The sequence below is a fragment of the Ambystoma mexicanum genome, chromosome 2q (assembly GCF_040938575.1).
Source record: "Ambystoma mexicanum isolate Mex_15411 chromosome 2q, UKY_AmexF1_1, whole genome shotgun sequence".
NCBI lineage: Eukaryota > Metazoa > Chordata > Amphibia > Caudata > Ambystomatidae > Ambystoma > Ambystoma mexicanum.
This window is the reverse complement of record NC_090924.1, coordinates 1,166,647,235-1,166,670,074: the sequence shown is the minus strand read 5'-3', so window position 1 is coordinate 1,166,670,074 and position 22,840 is coordinate 1,166,647,235. Positions and strand designations below refer to the sequence as shown.

Sequence of the window (22,840 nt, the reverse complement as noted above, 5' to 3'; positions counted from 1 at the left end):
CACACCAAATCCACACCCATATGCATGCTAGCCCACTCCAAAGGAATATACACACCCCTAAATCAGTATCGATTCATAACGAAATCAATCGAGGTAAATACACCATTGGCAACGTCGGTTACTGTGCATGCGTCCGTCAAGATAGAACCCATGACATGGGATTAGTAACGTGCCTAGACACAAGTGTATGAAGGCGCGTCGAGACAGGGAGGATCCGACAAGGGCAGATAGACGTAAGTCCCACTATGGCAGCCTTGCATCACATAGCGCAGGGGAAGGGGAGTGATTCAAAAAACCCATGTACATGGCAGACCCTAAACGGAATCATCTGTCCATGCATCCATTCATCATTCCCTCATCCCGCAATGAAAACGCATGAATATTCACTCACATAATATGTGAAACTTCCATCGCGTCTGTGCGTAATGCAGTCTGCAAAAACCACTGTGCTCCTGGCCGGATCTGTAGTGTTGTGAAGCAAGATGGATTTGGGAACGTCCTGCCTTATCGTCCACTACGCTATTGCGCATCCCATTCAATTCATATCATTCATTGCTTGCTCGTTATGGGCCATGTCCCAAGGACATTCTACAATAGAACGTTACATTTCCAGCCAGACCTGTGGGCGTATCCTCGCCGCTACTTCAAAACCAAAAATGCTGGCCTTCGAATTCCTCACTTGCAACATTACGTCGAAAAGGCTTCTGTGAACGCTTGCATTCACAATTACATCAATGTAGTGCGGCTGTGTGTCATAATGCTAACTGGCTGCAATCACAAATGGGACGCCACGCCCGTCGGTGAAGTACGTTACTGTGCTGCATGAGGGTCGGCCATCGATCGAGCCCTACATACCACTGACTCTTCACAGGTATGTAAGCGGCTGCAATCATAGCATGTGTAACAATGGGAGCATAGCATGAAAATCAGTCAAAGTACATCACACTGCCATCGGGATTTGATACATGATTCCAATCCCAAGATGCCATGCGGCCAAATGCAGCCTTACGTGCGGGACGTGCTCGGCCAGAAGGGATTGCATCTGCCACAGATTCATTCAATCAGCACAGGTGGAGGCCATACAGGCCGACAGCACATATATAGCAGACCCAAACCCCTCCCACAACCACTCCCACTCCAAAATGCTACCGGCAGGACTAGCGATGTTGGGCCTGGGGGACCAGATAGCACTGCAAGTGCTACAACTACAAGAAGACGACGAACAACAACAGGTACAACAACCGGGCGCACAGGGGAGACGGAGGAGAAGGAGGAGGAGGAGGGCAAGGCAGGGTCAGCAAGGCCCACAAGCACTGCCACTACCACCACGCAGGCGGCCCGCAATCCCACGCCTCCGAGCTGATCCGTTCAACCTCACTGCTGAGCAGATCCACACCCTCTACCGTTTGGACCGGGACACCATAATCGCCATTGTGGACATGACACATGCTGACCTCGTGAGCATGATAGATAGCCCAACCGCCATCCCACCCCTACTGAAGGTGGTGTCTGTACTCCACTTCCTGGCCACAGGCACCTACCAGCACACAGTGGGACAGTTGCATGGCATTTCACAGCCACTGTTCTCACGGACACTCTTCCAAGTGCACGATGCCCTCCTGAAGCACGCCGACGACCACATCACACTACCACGCACGTACCAGGAGATTACCAACGCAAAAGTGGGATTCCATGCACTTGGCGGCATCCCGGGTTGCATTGGTGCCATCGACTGCACCCATGTTGAATTGGTTGTCCCACATGCCATGGAGGTCCAGTACCGCAACCGGAAACAATTTCATTCAATCAATGTGCAAATGGTGTGTGACTCCAACAAGATCTTTACGCATTGTTGTGCCAGATTTCCAGGATCTACCCATGATTCTATGGTCCTGAGGAACACAAGAATACCACGCTACATGGAGCGACACGCAGGGCACAGATCCTGGCTACTCGGTGAGTCTCATTCCATGCATGACATCGTGGCCCATTTGATGCGTCAATGACCTTGCAGGAGGGGGGGGGGGCTACTTAGCACTATCATTCCACTGACACCCTTTATTCGTCTCATACAGGTGATGCCGGGTATCCACTGAAGAGATGGCTCCTTACACCAATCCGGAACCCACAGAACGAGCATGAGGAGGACTACAACCATGCCCACTCACGTACCCGTGTGGTCATTGAACAGGCATTCGGCCTACTGAAGGCTCGTTTCCGCAGCCTCAGCAGGTCTGGCGGGGCACTCATGTACAGCCATGAGAAGGTTTCTAAGATGGTCATGGCATGTGTCATGCTGCACAACATGTGCATACGTAGGAATGTGCCCATGCCCCCTGACGCTGTACTGCATGCACCTGAAGATGATGATGATGATGAGGGTGGGGATGTGGAGGCACCTCAAGGAGTCCATGAGGCACAGGATGCACGTGCAATCCGACAGAGCATCATAGATGCATGCTTCTAGCAACCACGCATGGTGCCTATTACACGGAAAGGGGACCTGTGGCACTGTGTGTGTGTAGTACAGGCACATTGTGGACTGTACGCCTATGAAGGCCTCGTACGCAAATATCAATGTCCACACATGTCATTGGATGATAATGAGGTGCTGTATTGTTAATGTGATTTGATTTATACACCCTATGGACCCGCCACCCAGTGAAGCCCAACACACCCCCTCCACCCTACTACCTCCCCCCCCAACACCAGTGTCCAAATATGCATGCTGTCCGTGGGTAGACGCTATTGCAAGCCCCCTCTACGGGTATCAGGGGCACCCCTGCCCGTGGAGCGCAGGTTCCTGCCAGATCTGCGTTGGGGGCTGCCCTGGACGGAACTTGCCACGGATGATGTCTCTGCCTGCTCGCGTCCATGCATGTCTCTGAGGGTTTGTGAGAGCTCCGAGAGCACACGGCGCACAGCAGCAAGTTCAGCACAAACGTCTTTGGACGTCGCATGCAGTTCCCCCCTCAGGCTCTCGGTGCTTTTCTCCATTTGTGCTCTCAGGCTCTCGGTGCTTTTCTCCATTTGTGCTCTCAGGCTCTCGGTGCTTTTCTCCATTTGTGCTCTCAGGCTCTCGGTGCTTCTCTCCATTTCTCCCATGAGGCTCTCACTACTTTTCTCTATTTGTGCCCTGAGTGTCTCGGTGGATGTTTCCATGGCTGCCCTGGAACCCCCGCATTCATTTGCATGGTCCTTGAGTAGCGTGGACACTTCCTGCTGTTGCTCGATCAGCAGGTCGAGGGACTGTTGCCTCTGCTGGGCCATGGACATTTGCGGTGGTGTGACAGGGGGGCTGCTCAACACATGTTGCCTTGGCACAGGACTTGTGGGGGTTGGCCAGTCGTCGTCTTCAGGGTGCCCCTGCGTGGTTTCGTCATGGTGTAGGGGATGGAACATGCAGGGGGATTGGGAAAGGTCATGGATGGTACCTACGTCGCCAGCACTGTTTTCCGTGTCGGAGCATGCTGGCATGACAGCTGTGTCACCTATGGTGCTGCTACCACCAGAGGCAGTGCCATCAGATACGTTCTTTGGGGGGACCTGTGGTGCTGGGGTTGTGGACTTGCTGGCTGCTGGGGTGCCTGTTGCAGTCCCCTCCAGTGTGCTGCCACTTGATTCCTGCTGCTGCCGTGTCTTGATCCTTGCACCTGAGGTGGAGGCTCTTGGGACGTTGGTCCTGGCCCTCTTTGCAGGCGTGCTGGTAGGGGTGTCCTGCAGCTCGTCGTTGGTATCGGACCCTGTGGTGGAGTAAAGAGGGGCGAGCGTTAGTTATGGGTCTGTCGGATTTGGAATGGCAACGTATCAAATGCATTGGGGTGGTACATGAGGCTGATTTGGGACTGGGCCTTGGAGGTGGTCTCATTTTCGTGTGGATTGAGGATGCATTCATTTGGCTGCCTGCAGTTAGGGGGTGCATGCTGCACATGTAGGGGTTGTTTATGGCATCTTGATTGATTTGTTTATTCATTCTGACTTTTAGAGGGCGCTGTCAGGGCAAAGTATGTATTGCACTATGGGGTCACATGGTACTGCACATGTTCGTGTTTTGTGGATTTCGCATTGTTTCTCTTGGCCAACCTACCTGATTCTCCGGATGTCGGCACTCCTTTCTCCATCCCTCCGACTCCCTCTATGCTCTCCATTCCTATGGTGGAGGCGCAGATATCCTCCCAGGGGGTCAACTTGATGGGCGACTCTGAACGCCCCCCGGTAGCTGTGGCGATGTTCCTGTTCGCAGAAAGTATGCTGCGTACGCGGATCCGCAGGTCGTCCCACCGCTTGCGACATTGCTGTGGCGTGCGGGGTGTTGTCCCCACCGCACTTACGCGCTGTGCCACCAGGGCCCATATGGCCTTCTTGTTGGCAAGGGCCGTCCTGGTCATTTGACTGGAGAAGACGACGGCGGCATTTTCCTGGAGGGTCTCGGTGAGCACGGTCAGTTCCTCTCGGGAGAAGTGTACCTGCCGCTTGCGATCACACGCTTTCTTGGCTACCTTTCCCATATTTATTTTTTTAACTGGGGTTGCTAACGGGTTGGGATGTGTGTCAGGGTCGGATTTTTAATGGTTGTGTTGGGATTCGGATTTTATAGTTGTGCGGCGTGCTGTTTCCCGTTCCGGCCACATGCTTTTACTTCCGTTTCCGTATATTTACGGTGCCCGTAATTTGCGGTGCCCGCTCGTTACGGTGACCGCTCATTACGGTGACCGCTAAGATGGGTGGCGGTATTGCACCTGGTGCAGCGTACGGCGGCGGTAAGGGCCGTTTTGGGGTCATTTCCGCCATCGCAGCCTTTCGGATTCCGCCATGGCGTAATGCTCGTGCCCGATGGGTCGTAATTAGCCGCACTTTGCTCCTTCGTGCAATGGCGGAAACGCTATTTACGCTGTTGCGGTCCGGTCAGTCACTTTCCGCCAGGGTCGTAATGAGGCCCACTGAGTGGGAGACAAATGAAGGGATTAATCTTTGAGGGGGTGTTGCAGAAAATAGATTGAGTCAGGTCGGGGTGCTTGCCCATGAATAGATTTGAAGACCAATAAAACCAATGAATAGCAAGACTAAATTGGCATAGAATGTTAATCTGCATTAAGGCAGTTGAGGCAAAGAGCAGGGGAGGTAAAGAATGGACATTTCTAATTTGAGCATTTTGGCTAGGTAGAAAAAAGAGTAGAGCAGAAGAACCAAGCTGATGTTCAGGCAGAAGTAACACTCAAGCAGTAGTCAAGTCAACTAAGCCTCCAGTAGGAAATTAGAGTTGTTGTTGACTGGTAGGTAACAAGATGATGGGCCTTCTTTTCGCTAATAATGGTGGTGGAAGAAGAGATTAACTGGAGAAAGGATGAAGCAGTAAGGAGGAAAAGGTTCTGGCGAAAGGACATCTAGGGCATTTTAGGCTCAGAGATAGATGACTACATTTTAGAGGAGTTGCACATAGGACAGCAAAGGCAAATAGCAGAGTAACAGAGCTCTCAGGGAATAGTTTGGGGGAGAAGACAAGAAAAGAAAAGACGATCACACTGTTATCAGCAAAGAGGTGATAGAGAAACCCAAAGTAGTGGATAGCTAATAGAGGGAAGAGGTGTAGCAGGTAAGGACTAGTGGGCCATGGAGACTTGGGGGATACTCACATGAAGAAGAGTGTTCTAGGAGACAGCAAATCTATGATTTGAGATGTAGACGGCAAGAGCAGTGTCCCAAAGTCTGAGGTTGAAGAGGGGCAGATATGGAGTGTTGTGATCCACAATGCCAAAGGCTACGTAGAGTTTGTGTATAATGAGAATGGAAGAGAGTTTCAGATGATTATCAGCTGCAAGAAATTTGGAAACATAGGAAAGGGCAAATTCAGTGGTGGGGTGATAGCTGCAGAACCCTGATTGAATCCACATGCATTTTAGACTGATGGGGTGTAGTGAAACAGGCTTGTTAGTCGGCAGGACTGTTCTGGCTCACAGGGGACCACTTGAGTATATGTAGAAAAGAAATGACTTTGAAGCTGGCATGGAATATTTGATTGTGAAAGAGAGGCTTTATAGGCAGGAGGGATAGGAGCAAGTTATTTGAGATGTTGCTTTGATAGTGGAGTGTAGGGTTCCAGCATGACGCATAATGGGGTCTCTGTCTGACAAAAGGTAGAAACATTACAGGCATAAGGTGGTGGATGTTGGGGGTTATCCAGGACTGTGGCCATGGATATACGAAGTAAAGCTGACAGCAGGCTAGTGGTGTTTAAATGAGGAGATGAGGTCCAGGTGGTTAAAGGTGTTAAATGCCTGTTCAATAGAGGGGGCCTGACAAGGAGATCAATCTAAGCGGGAGGATCTGACCCTAGACTTCTAATTGGAAAGAGAAGTGATGAGGAGAGTAGGGAACAGGCATTAAAGGGAAGAAGAGAATAGTCAGATGGTCATGGCCCAATAGTGATTTTGGCACTGGTAAGGTAGTATAAATGTGCATAGACAGTTGCCTTGAGTGTGATTTGGTAGGTGGAGGAGGGAGGCTAGAGAGTGGACTGATAGAAGTCAGGCAAGTTCTAATTGGCAAGAGCCTGAGGTGCTCAGAAGATTGGAGTCTGCAATGAGAGCAATGGGGACAGGGAGGAAGGGAAATCCCAAAGGACGTCCATGTTGGGGAAGAAAGAGTAAATGGGGTCAGACTGTCTGTGATTAGGATAGTAAGGGAGTTGAGTGTAAGCAGGCAGTTGGCAGGGAGTGGGAGAAATCCAGATGGCATGGAAGGAAAAGAGAGCAGGGGTTGACGGGAGAGTGACAGATTACACACTTCCCCCACTCTCCAACCCCAATTTCCACATCCCCTGCCCACCCACTCCCCCACCCCACTCGCCTTGCGCTCCTTTATCCCTCACCTGCACCGGCAGGAGCACTCAGTGTTACCAGCGCATCTCCATCTCGGCAATAGCTGCCATGGAAAGGGAGAAGGGACAATGGGGCTCATTACAAGTTTGACAGTAAGATGGCAGAAATACTGGTGTGCCAGTGTTACCATTATTGGTGAGAGCACACTGACTCCTCCACGGCCAGTGCCGAGGCAATCACCAGCCAATGCAGCTGCCCCTGCATCAGATGTGGGCCCAGGGGTCAGATCGCTCCAACTCCTGACCCCAAAAGAGGGCTCCCTGTCTGGAACACCAAAGTGCCGCTCTCAGTGCCACCTAAATGGAGCCCCATGCCCAGGAGGCACATGAAATACCTGTTGGACACTGTTAGTGTGTGTACACTGTGTGTGTTTGGGGAGGGTGTGTTTTGGGTGGGTGTTTGGAGCGGGTGTGTTGATGGTGGGTTTTTGGGGAGGGTGTGTTGAGGGTAGGGCGTTCAGAAGCTGTTTTTGTGTAGTGCATTTCATATATCACATTGATACATAAATCCAATTTTTTCTTGAAACAATGACAGGACATTTTTATTTGTGTACAAGTGTTGAAAGTGAATGTGCAGAAGATATACATAGGTGCAAGGGGGTGCAATGTGGATGTGGCATTCAGAAAACATTCTCAATCAGTTCCTGCTGGGCCATGTGCCCATCCCTGGCTTCCATACGCTCAGTGTGCACATGCATAGGTCCCGCAGGCACTGCTGGATCATCCTCAGTGGGAGGCATATCCAGATCTGGGGGCAGGGAATGTTGCACCTGACACAGATGTTATGTATGGGGGTTTTATAGGGAGCTTAATTTCACCGGCACCCCATGGGCTCCATTGGTGTTTGTGGGCCCTGCATCTAGTTGTACCGCACCCCCCTCACATCACACCACTGGTGTCTGGGCCTGGGCAGGCTATTCAGGACAACTGAGTGTGTTTGACGCAACTGGGGTATTTGTGTGGCATTGTACTATGTGGATTTACTGTGCATAGACAACCTAGGTCATTGTCCTTTTTGTCCTATGTCATATTTACCCCCATTCCTAGGTCATTGTTCTTTTTGTCCTATGTCATATTTACCCTCATTCCTTGATTCTTGGGGGTCCCCCTTCACATACTTTGGATACCCCTAGGTGGCCTGGCCTACCACTTTGCGGCCCATGCTTGTTGTGGGATGTGTGGGTTGCATTCTAGTACCTGTAGTGTACTGGGGTTGCATAGGCTGGCCAGTGACTGCTGCATCTCCAGTCATGTTCTCCCGTGGCTTCTAGCATGTCATGTGTGGGGTGCGCTGGTGGGTTATGCATGTACAGGGCCTTGTCAGGTCATGCAGTCCCAACATTCCCGTCCCCCCTTTGCATGCCCCTCATACAGCAAGGTAAATTAGATTGGGCATGTACTCACCCAACATCCAGGTCTGTTGCCCTCATGTCCCTCAATGTATGCTGGCAGTGTACTGTTCCGCAGGATCATTGCATCATGGGTTGATCCTAGGAACTGGGCAGAGCAGTGAGTGATGGTGAAGTCGGCATCACAAGGGACCTGGACATTATTGAATGGAACTGCTTCTGGTTCCTGTAGACCTCCTCTGATGCCTGGGGGGGCACCAGCTCCACATGTGTACAATCCAGGGCTGCCACCACATTGGGCATGCCTGCAATTGCATACAACCGTGCCTTGGTGGCATTCACCTGTGCCTGGGTGGCAGAGAGTGGAATGTGCTGGCCCACATGGGGCAAGAGTGCATCCAGTACTTGACCCAGCACTCTGGAGAAGGCAGAAATACCATTCAGTTGGCTCTCTGAGTGCTGGAATGTGCCTGTTGCCAAGAAGTACAGGACCAAAACCACCTTGAACAATGGTGGTATGGTTGTTCTAACACTTATCCTGCTCCCTACGTCCTCCTGGATGTGGGTGAGGAGTTCTGTTATCGTCTCCCTGTTCAGGCAGTACAGGGTGAGGATTTGTGTGTCTGAGAGGGTCCATGGTGTGTCCCTTTCATGGGGTGTGGCTGCATGCTTTGTGTGGCATCTCCTTTAAACCAGCATCCTGCTCCTGCTCCTCCTCCTCCTCTCCAATGCCTCCTGTTGCCTCTGTTGGTCCTCCAGCCCCTGCAGCTCTAGGTTGGCCTGGAGCAGCTTCATGTCCATGTACACTGTGATGAGTGGCAGCATGGTTGTGTAGGGAAGCATTTTTAGGGAAGGTGTGGCCCTTTTGTACTGTTCCTGTGTGCATTGCCTGCACCTGGGTGGATTGGGTGCACCTGAGGCCTCAGTTCCATCACCGGTGTGAATTTACCACCTGCTTTGAGATGTAGGTGTCTCTGCCTTGGTTTCAAGGTTATTTGTGATGAATTTGACCATTCACACAGTGGTTATGCGCTTGTCTGGGTGTTTTTAAATTTTAAAAGAAATTGAATGATGGTAGATCAACCTTTGGAAAATGTGTGGGGCTAATCCGCACACATTTTCCTATGCTCACCACACGACATACACAAAGACCTGCATACTCTGGGTGGACACAGCCTACAGGTGCAGACCCCCTGTCATATTTATTTGGGATTTGACAGCCAGGATTACAGCATGTCATCTCAGAAGGGGGAGGGCAAAACATTCCTCCTGCCATGGTCAGCCTAATTAACTAATAAAGCCTCCATGGATCTGCCCTGTTCTTCTGTTCAGCCCTGCAGATGGTGGCAGCGATTAACATAATTAGAAAACTAACATAGTACACGTCAAACAGGCCTACATGGGGCCTGGATGCAGAGGTGAACAAAGGAGACAGGAAATCTCAACATCCTTTGATATGCACCGTGTCAACCTGAAGCCAGCTCCCGCCCTTAGTATCAATGGACAGTGTCATATCATGTCTAGGACTGCATGTTTACAGTAGTCATCCCCGGAGGGGGACCCCATTCAGAAGGTACAAGTATGTAGATTGACAGAGACAGAAGATCTGTTCTCACCGCAGCTTCAAGGGAAACCAGCCACTTTTATCAGACACCACAGAAATCCATTAACTAGCGAGACCCTTTGATCCACAACAGTCAGAAAGATGGGTGCAATTTAGTATTACATGTTTTCACCCCTTTACCATTTCTGTTGCAAAGCAGTCTGGTTATGACCTCATGCATACAGGAGATTGTTGGTGGGGACCCATGATTGGTTCATTAAGGTAGCCTTAGCCTACACCAATCACTGTGGCCCATTTGGCTTGAAAAGAGGGCTGAGCCACTCTTTTGGGCAGATCATCTGAAGACTTCACAAGGAGTAGCCAGGAGAGCTCAGCCTTGGACCATGGCTGAAAGTACAGTCTGCATTACGTCTTTCGCCAGTGAAGGACTGCCAAGAGGGAAGCAAGCAATATCCCTCCTCTAAACATCTCCCAGGGAACAGAGGAAGATACTGAATCCAGAGGACCATCCCACAGCTCCAGGACCTGTACCCAGCCAGCTCACAGCATGCCCTGCTAGGGCCTGCAGCAAGCTTCCTAGGTGGGAGGTGCCAGAGAGTCTCTGAACCAAACCAAGGACAAGGCAGCTGCCTGCAACACTCTCCTCAGCTTTGGACCGTCCACTTTAAAGGACAACACTAGCCCAGTGAAGAATCTAGGAGAAGTGCATCGGCAAGCATCTACCAACGACCGCCATAAAGAACATTTTCGAGGCAGTCAATCCCCTCGAGCTGCAACCGCTGACTGTTACACTGCAGTCGCTAACACCATCTGAGATGCCTCAACCAGTGCTTCAGAACCACAGACCAGCACTGAGATGATTCCTGACCCTGGGCCGTCATGTAGGCCAGCCTGCAGCCATCCGTCCAGCTTCGCTCGCAGAACTGCCTGCCTCCTAATACTTGCAGCTGTCTCCCGTCTTGAACTATGTTGCAGAAAAGCAAAAGCATCCTGAAACCGACTCGACCCTGTCGAGCACCAAGAACATCTACAGGACAAGGTACATTGTGGTTCTGTCCCCCTGGTTCTTCTCCCAATGCCCCTAGTGACATTTTACAACCCATTTCTCCCTTTGTGTTGAAACCAAGGATCCTTGAACTATTTTTTTTTTTATTATTAAAATGATATGGTTCAAATTTTAAACCTTTCATCTTTTATACATTCGAAAACAAAAAGAAAATCTCTTTCTTAGTCCATTTCCTTTCCTCTATTAGGTTCAAATAATACATTAAGAAAGCTGACAATTGTGAAAATGTCTTTCTTTGTGCCACCGTGTAGGAATTTATCCCATTGATCTTCTGGTAAGAGTTTGGTTGTAGATGGTGGATACATATCTCTAATTCGGGATTTGGTTTCATCAAGTGCTGGACATGAGGTAACTATGTGCTGTAAAGTTTCTAGTTCAGTTTGTTCTTTACAGAACCGACAGAAGGAGCTTTCTTTGGTTAGAAGTTGCCAGGATTGTAGCAGCTCTTGTGTTGGTAGCAAGTTAAAACGGAACCGTAGGAAAGTGTCTCTGACAGAGGCAGATGGGAAGCGTTGTAAATATAGCGGAAGACAGTTTAATGGATGCATGTCCAACTCCAAACTTCCAAGTTAAGTTTTAGTTGTTTTTTGGCTTCAATAGTCGCTATCCAGTCGTTGCGCGCAAGTTTTTGTTTTGCTTTTACTGGATGCCGAGTTAGCTGCTCCATGGACATGTCTGCCGTTATTCTAGTATTTTCCATATGATTCTTCCAGGTTTCTAATGCAATTGCCTGAGTTGTGAGTTATTTTTGCTGGAATAAATGTAGCGCCGGAATATGCAGGTCAGAGACGATTTTCCTGTAAAGATCTAGTTTTCACCATGTTTGAAGTGAGGCAAGAGACAGAAGTGCCAGTTCATATCGAATACGGGCCATCGGAAATGATTGAGCTAAAGAGAGCACTTTCCGCCAGAACATGCCTTCAAGACACAACCATATAGATCTGTCGATGTTAATCATGGATTCGCTTCCATAAAGTAAAATTGCCGTAGCTTTTTGTCTGTAAAATGATATAATTGGTTTAAATGAGACCCTTCCATACTTCAAGTGTAGAACCCGTCCCTGACGGGCTAAGGATAAAGTTTTTGCCAATAGATAGCTGGACCAATTTGTTTCAGTGGGTGATTGATTCATCCAGATCCACAAGTATTTAACTGTTGTCACTTGTCCAAGGGGTTGATTATCAAGAAGAAATGGTTTGGGGTGTTTTGTTCCATGGAATGGTGCGAGGAGCATTATTTTAGATTTTTGTGTATTTATTTTAAGTTGATTTATGTTCATATAGTTTTCTAGGTTTAACAAGGCTGTTTGAAGGCCTCTTGGAGTTTGTGAACACAGCACAATATCGTCTGCATACATCAGGCATGCGATGGTTGTGGCATTTAATTTTGGTGGGTTTGACAGTGGAGAATTTGTCTCGGTTTCGTAGTCAGATGTAAATAAGTTGAAAAGCGTTGCCGCTAGTGGACAACCTTGTTTGAGACCATTGTTAGTTGGGAAGGATTCTATTACTGTACCGTCTTGTGACAATCAGACTCTAATAGATGTTTCCCCATAAATTAACTATATTAGTTCCAAGATATCATCAGATCAGCCCCATTTTCGCAATTACGACCATAGGAGTGATCTATTGACTAGGTCAAAGACGAGCTTCAAATCTATGAATGCTGCATATGTTTGTCTTTGATTGCGGATGGCCTCTTGCTTCAACAAATTAAGTAGGAGTAGGTTGATGTTGGTTCCCACATATTTAACAAAACCTGTTTTTCTCGGTGTGTATATATCGTTTGCTTTGGCCCAGATGTTCAATTTGTCCAGCAGAAAATTAGCAAACATTTTTCCTAGGGGGTCCAACAAGGCAATGGGCCTATAATTGGCTGGATCTTTTGTGTCTCCCTTTTTATAAATGGGTATCCAAATTGCTGTCTTCCAGGAAGGTGGGATGGTCTTGGTTTTGTTAATAGTTTCATAGATGTTGGATGAAATATGTGCCCATAAAGTTTTATTGGCTTTAATGAGATAATTTGAGAGGCCGTCCGGTCCAGGAGCACGTGAGGGGTTCAAGTTGGTGATGGCTCTTTCTAGATCCTCTTGTTGCCATGTGACAGTCCAGTTATGTTGTTTTTATAGAGTCTTTAGTGTGTAATTCAGAGTTTATGTTATAAAGCTTCTGAAAGTGTGATGTCCATCCTTGCACGTCAACATCAGTTGTCATTTTTGGTAGGTTGCCTGTTGGTGGGGCCAATAGTTTCCACAGGTCTCTGGTGTCTGGTGTTACGGTTTTTTAAAGCATGCAGAATTTGTTCTGCATCATTTTGCCCTTGAAGTGCTCTGTTGGATCTCATCCAGTTTTTGTACTGTTGTTTTAAGACTCAAATTTGGTCATGATCCTTGAACGTAGTTTGTTGTATTTTCTTAATGTCTTTTCTCAGTTTTCTTTTTCTTTCTGCAATTATAGAGGAATAGGCATGTATATGACAATGTTTGTTAAGAGTATTTGTTGTTCTGGATAACTTGAATGGCACCAAGAGTTGTGGATAATTTATCCGTTTGTCGTCTGTCATTGTTGACGAAGTAATTTGGTTTTCCAATATCGCCAGGGCATTTTGAGAGATCCTCAGTCTAGTCTGGTTCGAGTTAACTGCTAGTTCTGGTAAATTTATTTTGGGTTTCTGGGGGTTATACATTTCCCACGTAATTACCATTAATGCATGATCACTATGATTTGTTTGTATGTTTTTTTTCTGTGTTAACTTCAGTGCAATTTGGTTTGATGTATAGATGTAATCTATTATGGCATTTGATGCGCCACGGGTCCATGTTTTCATCGGCTTATTTGTTTGGGTATCAAGGAAGTGCACTCTAATGAGTCCTCTGGTAGATGTTTCTTTCTGCCACCGTCGAGCTCTTGGGGACATATTGTTCTGTTTTAATTCAGTCCCTCTGCTATCATAAAGATGTATGTTAAGATCTCTGCATATTATTGGTTGAATACCTGGGTATTTTATAGTAATTTCATCGATACAGTAAATAACTTGTCAATATATAACTCATCAGTAATGGCCATGGGATTCCAATAGGTATTGATAATACCAAAAATGTCATGAGTTAATGGAATTTTTGTTTTTACTGACTGGAGTATCGTGATTTGATATGATATGATATGATAGGTTATTTATAACACGCTTAATACCCAGAGGTTTCTAAGCATGGACCCGGGGATCGAACCTTTGGTGCCACGTGTCCTCTTGCTTCCAAGGCAAGCACCTTGTCACTGAGCTATCCTCCATCCTCCCATTTGGATTCAGTCATTTGTTTTGAATGAGTCGATAACTCTGATATTACTTGACATTTCAATGAGGGTCAAGAGGCCTGTAGATGGACGTCCTCTTTTGTTTTTTATTGCAGGAACCATCAGAGTTGTAAATCCGTCACAGATTGGCTGTGTTGTGATCCATGATTCCTGTATGCAGATGACGTCATACTGTGAAAGATCGTATGACTGTTCGCGAAAAAGATGACTGTGTCCTTGAGTATTCCAGGAACATAATGAAATTTCAGATCTAATAGGTTGCAATGATGGTTAAAAAGAAGAATCAGCACTTTCTGAAGTTGTGACAATTCCATTACTCTCCGTATGTGATGCATAGTGTGTATTTATAGCCGATTTTAGGATCAATTTGCTGAGTATTTGATATCTGCCGTTCCTGTGTATTGTAGTTTACATCTTCGGAGCTCCTGCGTTTGTTATTTATCAGATGTTCTTGTTTCTTTGAAGAACCTTTCCTACGTAAGGTTAGTTCCATCTGCGCTTCTTTTTTGGAGTCAACATGTTGTATGTCAAATCCCAGTGTGTTTAGATTATTTTTTTCTTTCATGAGCTGATCTTTTTCATTGGTGGAGTTAAGGAGTAGGTAAATTTGATCCAAATGCTGTTCATCTACAAATTCCACTGTGAGGATCTCTTTTGTTCTTATATTCTGTAGTTGCGGTATGGCGCTGAAGAAACGTAGAACGTTTGATCTGTTCATTATCAGCTCTTGGGTATCAGCTTCCACACGTCTCAGTAATACAGCTCGCGAAGGTTTAGGTCTCCTTGGATTAGCGAAAATTGGCTGTGGTAATATAATAGTTAAAGGATTTTTATTTTGAGGACTACTTTGCGTCTGTGGTAGAACCGAGCCAGTACATGGTTTGGCTACTTCGTCGATCCATAGTGTTGTGTTTGAAATATCTTCAAATGTTAGACTCATGTGAGAGTGTTGATGGGATTTGGTTTGTTCATATTCATCCATAATGATGAGTGATGCTTCGCTTGGTTGTATCTGGGCTTCTTCTGAAATGTCTAGGTCAGCGTCAAGATGTTGTGATAGGTTTAATAGAGCGTTCATTTGTACATCATCAGAGGTTTCTTCCAGCGTGTTTACTCCCTGAGATGATAAGATTCTGGTTTCTGCCAAAATTTCATTTTTTATAGGGACGATGGATCGCCCAATTATATTTTTCGTTAAAGATTTCTGCAGCGCTGGTTTAGGTGTCATCAGATTGCGGAGGAAAGCTCTCAATCCAGTCTGCCTTTTTTTCATTTTCGGTTTATTTTGCCGTTTGGTATGTGGGGCAGTAGGCAAAAAAATAGGGTAGGTAGTTGCTCCTGAATTGGCATTGTGTTCCATAATGTGAGGTTGAACATTTGCTGGTACACTGGAAGTTGGTGGATTAGAGTCTGCTTGGATTTGAGATAGATCCACCCCAGTTCCAACAGTTTGGCTCTTTATCGCCATGTCATTCGTGGTTTGTAGGGGCCGTTGAGATAACTCGTTTGGCAGAGAATTGCTTGGTCGATTCATGGTTGACATCATGGTGATTAGAGCCGAAGTGAGCTGTGTGTTGTCTGCACGATCTTTTCTGGCGATATCTGACAACTGTGATTGCCATATTTGAGTCATTTCGGCTTCATGGTCCAAGCGATCCTGGATCTTATGTACAAAGGGTTCTATAAAGATTTGTTTTGCGTGGATGAGAGCTAGTAAGGTTGCTTGATCTTTACTCGCATCTACGCATGATTCTTGCATTTTTAGGAATGGTATCATTGTCTGAGATGTCACTGCTATTAGCATATTTTGAAGATCTTGCATAGTGGTTGGAATGGACGGCATATTGCCTGTTTCTTGCATGGATGCGTTGTACTGACAAGGCTGAGGTTTGATCTCTTTCGTCTCAATAAAAGGATTAGATAGGGTCAATGGTGGAGTATGACACGTGGTGTTCTGCTTTGGAGTCTCAATGTTAGATGGAACAAATTTCCCCAGGCTATCCAGATTACATGTAGTTGGCAAAGGTGATGAGGTATCATAATTTGAATGGCCAAAGACTGCTTTACGCTTTTCCTGGATCCTTTATCACTATTGTGATTAGTTACTATACCGACTACCCTCCTGTCAGTATGCAGAGTGTTCCGCTTTTCCTTCTTAGAAACTGTCGTCTACATTACTTTACAGGGTGCGTTGTATTTTGTAGTGTGCTAGAACTGTCTGTTCTGATAATAATAAAGTAGTTATGTGTATACAACCTTGACTGGACAGTCCTTTTTATCAATGGGTAATAATTGCATTTTTGCTGTGCTGCAACTAACCAACGATCCATGACCTTTCGAAGATAAGCCTGCTGTTCCGTCCACATTGCCAAAATTGGACAAGGAGGTTTATAATTGACTTGTGTTTTCAAGCTGTTGGGATCCCTTCTGGTGTACTAGAGGTGTAGGGTTGATTGATGGTTTAGAAACTGATATTCATCCCTGGACCATTGGTGCCCCGAAAGTTGATTCGTCACTGGCTAATAATGCCTGTATTACCAGCGTTTCCCTTCTTATAATCAGCCAGCAATATCGGTGTGCTGGTAATACCGACACTGGTGGCTGGGTCATCGTTAAATCCATTGCCGGTGTTACCAGTGCTGGTATTTCCGGAAGTAGGTATACAGGCGGTGGTAATACCGACAGCAGTCTTACCACTGACTCGTAATTGGCTGGAACAGTAAGGGTGTTGTGGTAACTGGAATTACCAGCACTTTTACCATAAACCAGCAAACTTGAATGAGCCCCAATGTGTAGTTCCCTTCTCCTTAATCCATGGTGGCCATCTTGTTTTGTAGGGTTTTTTAAAAGTTGAGAAACGGCAAACACAGTGTTTCTCAACTTGAAAAAAAACGAGTAGCATCCCAGTATAACATGCTAGGAAGCTAATAGCAATAAACCACTCCGAGCAGGGCCTTTACTGCGGCAGTTAATGCCCAGGCTAATGTTAAAGCCCTTACTTCACTGTGGCTTCTAAATGGCCCAGTCATTGCCTGGTCTGGTAGAGCTCCCACCCATCAGGGGTTATTGCTTAAGCATGCTTTGCAATTCACCAACTGGACCCTTTTTTCATATTTCTTTTGGTGAGACTCCAGTCCCCCCCAAGACCTCCTTAGTGGGATTGAATTTGCTCGCTATTTTGGTCACACATTTCATCATGGGGCTACTTTAAAAAAAATGTCTGGAGTGAATTTTAGTTACTAGTCCACCCCAGATTAGAGTGTGGGAGGTGCTTTTCCTGTTGAATCAAATTTTTGTGATATATCTATTGTGGTGCATCAGGAGAAGGACACAGGCTCTGACTTTCCATTTTTATGCTACTTTTATTTAACAAAAGATGTAAACCCCTTTCTTTCCCTAATCTGTGGCTGTTCCCTACCTGACGTACTGACTAAGGTGCTCGTCAGTTGTCAGTGCAAATCACAAATCAGATTCTGTTCGCTGTCCAAAGCTACTCAATTCTGGCTCTACCATTATAATAACAATGAAAGGACAGGGGAGTTCATTGCAGCACTCGTGGATATCTTTTTGCCAACACTCTCATCAGTTTATACAGTACATCTACTGTGCTCTCCCATTTCTCAATATGGTTCTCTTCTTGGTTTACGTTCTTTCCCTCTTGCTCTTCTGTTCTTTCAATTATCCTTTTCCTCTCATAGGATCTTTCAACATCTTTCTCTTTACTCTCACAACAGCCTTTTGTATTTTCCTTTTTTTTAATACAATTTGTAAAGCTCCAGCACTGTTTCTCACTTCCTTGTAATACTTCTTCTAAACCGGGACTAGTAGGAACGTTTCAGTAATGCTTATCACTCTTTCTCAGCAGTTTCCCTATTTTTTCTTGACTGAGATGAGTAGGAAGGTTCCAATAATGATTATCACTTTTTGCTGGTATTTTTATAACTTGTGGTTGACTGGGCCGAGTAGTCATGCTCCAGTAACATTTGTTATTCACTCTCAGTGTCTTTATTTCTTCCTTTTGACTAAGACGAGTATTCATGTCCCAGCAATGCTTATTCGCTCGCTGTATCTTTCAATCTTCCTCTGGACGGAGAGGAGTATGTGCATCCCAGTAATGTATATTATTCTCTCTCTGTATCTTTACATATTCCTTTGGACTGAGATGAGTATGTGTGTCCCCGTAATGAGTGTTACTCTCTGTAGTTCCCCTCCCGTTTTCTCCCTCACCTGTGTTTTTCGGGGGTAATGCCACTGGGGTCCTGGGAGGCCTAAGGATTCTTTCTCTTCGTGTCAGGATGGCTTCTGTCACTGGTAAAAGACGAGACATTGCTCTGCTGCACACTCCTTTGCACCATTCTTCATCTGCTTCATTTCTGGGGCTCGGCAATGTTTATGGCCCAAAGGGTCCACAGCCTCTATCCTGCGGTCACACCACCACCCTCCCTTTCGGGATCCGGACGTCTCATGGGACGCCTCCTTTAGAGTTCCCGTTCTCTCGCTTATCTCAACAAAGTGCATTGGTAGTTTCCTTTGCTTCTGTCTGTCTTCCTGCATGCTTTGTCCCCACCTTTGGTTGTGGCGTGGCTTCCTCTTTCCAAAGCATACCTTTGGTATTCTCTCCTGGTTCTCCTCTTTGTGATGGACGCTGTGTGTTCAGCACTCCATCATCTGGGTAGCACCAGCTGATTTGAACTTCACAATCCTTCTCTCTCTCTCTGGGCTCCACCTTCCAATTTTATGACATTCTCCTGGGGCTCCCCTGAGCCTTTGCACAAGTCCTTCTTCTCTTTCAATTGTTCATTCATTATGGCTCAAACTATCTTCTTCGTCCCAGTTTCTCTTATAGATCTTAAAGGTATACCTGGTTGACAATAATAAATTTGGGCTTGGGCTTCATGTCCTCCTTCACAAGATATTGTAAAAGAGGGTATGATGACCTTAGGTTTAGGTTTAAGCTTAGATTTAGGGAGTTCCTCCCTCACTGGAGCAGGAGTTCTTGTCCTCAAAGGGGGAGGCTCCCTTCCCTAGCCTCAAAGAGAATGGCTCCCCCTTGGGGAGAAGTGACAAAATCTGCGATTTGTCACACTTTTGATACAGGAAATCATATTTTGTTAGAATGTGCTGGGGATTTCATAAGGTGCAAGAATAACCTTTTTCCTAAAACAGGGGCACAATGGAATATCTTACAAGGGTTCAGGATTTCATGTAATGTTTGTGTAATCACATTTTATTAGGGAACTTGTGGCAGCATATACACTTACTCTGTGTAGTAAAGACAGTGATTGTGAATTTGTTAAATATATGTTTGTATGTGTTTATTCTCTATGTTGATCATATCCTCAATCAATTACTGAAACATTCTTGAGAGAGTCCATTTTAATATTGTGACATTATATTCTCTCTGTTCTCTAGATGGTATTGATATGTTTGGTAATGAGGCACACAATGGTGTTTGTGACTAATATTAATGACCCTTTAATGTATGATATGTTATTTCTTTGAAATGTGTTATATACAAATGTAATGGAAGGTTTTGGTTGATTTTGTTTAAAACCACCTTTCATTTATTTTCTTTGCAAAACAATTAACTAAACTTAATCTGAAAACTAAAGACATCATATACATAAAACAGGTCTAATATTCAATTCATGAGGCTAAAGCCGCTATAAACAAGGAGAAGGATGGAGTTAAAACATTTCGATGGAACTGAAAGTAAATCCCATTCAGCAAGAGTCAATGATATTCCCTATGCCAGAAAACAGGACCCGCACATGGGCTTATTTTGCCTCAATGTTTCAATGTATTGAACTCCCAGATATATCCAGGCAACAAGTACAATGTTATCATCTATCCCAAGAACATGTTCAAAAGGTTACAATCAGGGAGGTTACTTTGTAACTAAAGATTGTATAAGGCAGTTTAATGGACACTGACCCTACACCTAATAGTTTTCTACAATTAAGTCCTTCAGTAGGAAAGATTTCCCAAATGAATGGCCAAATGGATACGGACCCTACACCTAATAGTTTTCTACAATTAAGTCCTTCAGTAGCAAAGATTTCCCAAATGAATGGCCCAAAGAATCATCACCATTATCCCTACATTGAAGAATGCCCAAATGGAAAGTCCACATAACCAGTTGGTCTGACCTCTCATTGATCCAAAGATGTGAACAAAGATCATATCAGACAAAGTAAAGGAACAAGGTTTTCATATCCTACCAACATGTCTTAAATATGAGTCATTTAATGTCTATATATGGTTGGAAACGAAACAGAAATCTTCACTTTATACCAAGAAGACCTTTGATAGGATATAATGGCCCTATCTGTTTGAGACTTGATGCCAGTGCTCAAAAGCATTTGACATAAGTAATGGTCTTCTGTTGGATCAAGGCAATGTTTCGCTCTGTTTCTTTCTCTTTTGTCTTGACCTTAGGGCCATGTTTTCCGGTAGAACACAAAAAATCAAAAGTGTGACACTTGAGGGAAGTGACAATAAGGGGCTTTTGTTTTTGTATATGGATGACAGTGACTTTACCATTAGAAAGCCACCCACTCTCCTTAAATAGTCCACCTAGAAGATAACTTTGGCACTTTTCACAAACATAAAACACACTAGGGCAAAATAAATAAATATGGTTAAACAGTTTAGGATTTTGATGATCCCGGACATTTCTCTGGATTACCAAAACATCAATCATACAGCCTATTGATGACCAAATTCATATCCTATAAAAAGTGGATTCATGTCTCATGGTCGTACTTGACCCTTGAGTAGACTTTGACACATTCAACCGTGCACCTCTAATCACACTAATAGCCTCCACCGACGGGTTCTCAGGTTCCATGATCAAGCCATTTCTCTCCTATCTATCGGATCGGTTTTTCCATTTGGGAAAATTCAGATTGATGTGCCTGCCGCTCACATTGGGGGTCTCCAGTATACATCCTGTCACCAGACATCCTATTTCTATACATATCACTTCTAGTAACTTTCGTCAATAGCCCTGACATCTCAGTCCATCAGTATATGGAAGATTCAGCGCACCTAATGTGCAGTTGAGCCCAAGTCATCTCATGGCTGAAACACTGTCTCATGCTTATCAAATGCTGGATGTCATGCAACTACCTAAAGCTTAAAAGCATCAAAGCTTAGTTTGTTTTCTTCCGAAACCCAGCCAAGCAAATATTTAACTAGTCCTGGCTATCTGACATGAATCTCCATGGTTGACACTACAATTAAAATCAAGTGCCAAATAGCTAGGTTTTATCATTTACAGAAACCTATCTTTCAAACCTCATATCACCCAAATGATCCAAATGGCTGGATTTCAGCTAGAACCTGCACAAAATGAAAACTTATGTTTCTCCCTCTGAATTCAGGGCAACTGCAACTCCTGGATTTATGCACCATGAGACTCTCAGGTGTCACACTGCTGAAGGCAGTGCAATACGCTGCTGCAAGACTAACCACCTGCATCACAAAAGTTGACCAAATCTCCCAGATGCTCAAAAGCTTCACTAGCTGCTGTGATGAATCGAGAGAGTTCATCCCGTCTCCCCAAGGGGGGGCCCCTCTGTGAGGCTGGGGTGGTGAACCCACTCTGCAATACCCTCCCTAGGAGTAGAGGCAAGTGGCACCTCACCGGGAGAGACTCTTCCTTAGGGGACAAGGACTCCTGTTCCTGTGTGGAACTCCCTAAAGCTGTATGTATTATGGTCTACATGGCATGCTCGCCAATAACAGAAACCTTTTAATATCAAGAGTGCGATGAAGAAACTCTGCAGAGATGTCATGATCTTACTAAAAAAGAATACGTCCCTTTAAATAAGAATAATCAATCTACTGAGACCAGTAGGTTGATTAATGTAACCTCAATGAGTTAGAGAGGGGAGAGAGAGGAGCACAGACATCAGCCCGGGAATGCCCAAAGCTGCGGGACACCTGTAAGAAGCAGAAAACAGAGAGGCCGCAAGTTTTGAACTCCCTCAACTGCACAGAACTGAACACCAGAGTTATGGTGTAACCACAGCGCGAGAATCCAGCGGGGCAGAGGCGCGAGGATAGATGGTAGCGAGACCATGGAAGAGGACCCGTGGTGGACAGCTAGTCAATCAAACTTTGCTGCTACCATCATGAGTGTAAAGCCATCCGAGCACCAGAACACCAGGTAGAGACAAGAGTCCAGGAGGAGAGATTGCGAGAAAGTGAACACTGATGAAGGTTCTAGTGGTACTAGTACTTGTGGTCGAGACCAAGTGAGAAGGATTCAGAGGAACCCGACTCTGGAAGACGCTCTCCGGTAAAGACGAACGTAATGAAGGGAGTACAGGAGTCGCTGGTGGCCTTGAAGAGGGAATCATTATATCATACAGCCAACTCGTCTGAGTGTTATTCAAGAAAAGAAGTTAATCTTAAAACAAGTACATTTAAAGTGTGATAAAATGAAAGAAGAACGTATTGAAAAGATGAACACAGAGAGAGAGGAACCAAGGATGCAATACCCTGGAAGAAGGGAAAAGATTCTAAAGCAAATTTAAAGTGTGATAGCATGAAAGAGCAAACTATTGAAAAGCTGAATAAAGAGAGAGAAGAGCCAGCGATAGAAATACCCTGGGAAAAAGGCACAAGTAGTTCAACAGAAACAAGGTCGGAGAGACCAAAGTAAAT

The 22,840-nt window shown here is 45.6% G+C and overlaps 1 protein-coding gene across 4 annotated transcripts in view; it reads left to right on the top strand.

The window, feature by feature from the left end:
- The window catches only part of DYNC1I1 (dynein cytoplasmic 1 intermediate chain 1), a 2,709,604-nt gene that overhangs the window by 755,783 nt on the left and 1,930,981 nt on the right, over nt 1-22,840 (top strand). The gene's annotated exons all lie outside the window — the stretch shown is intronic.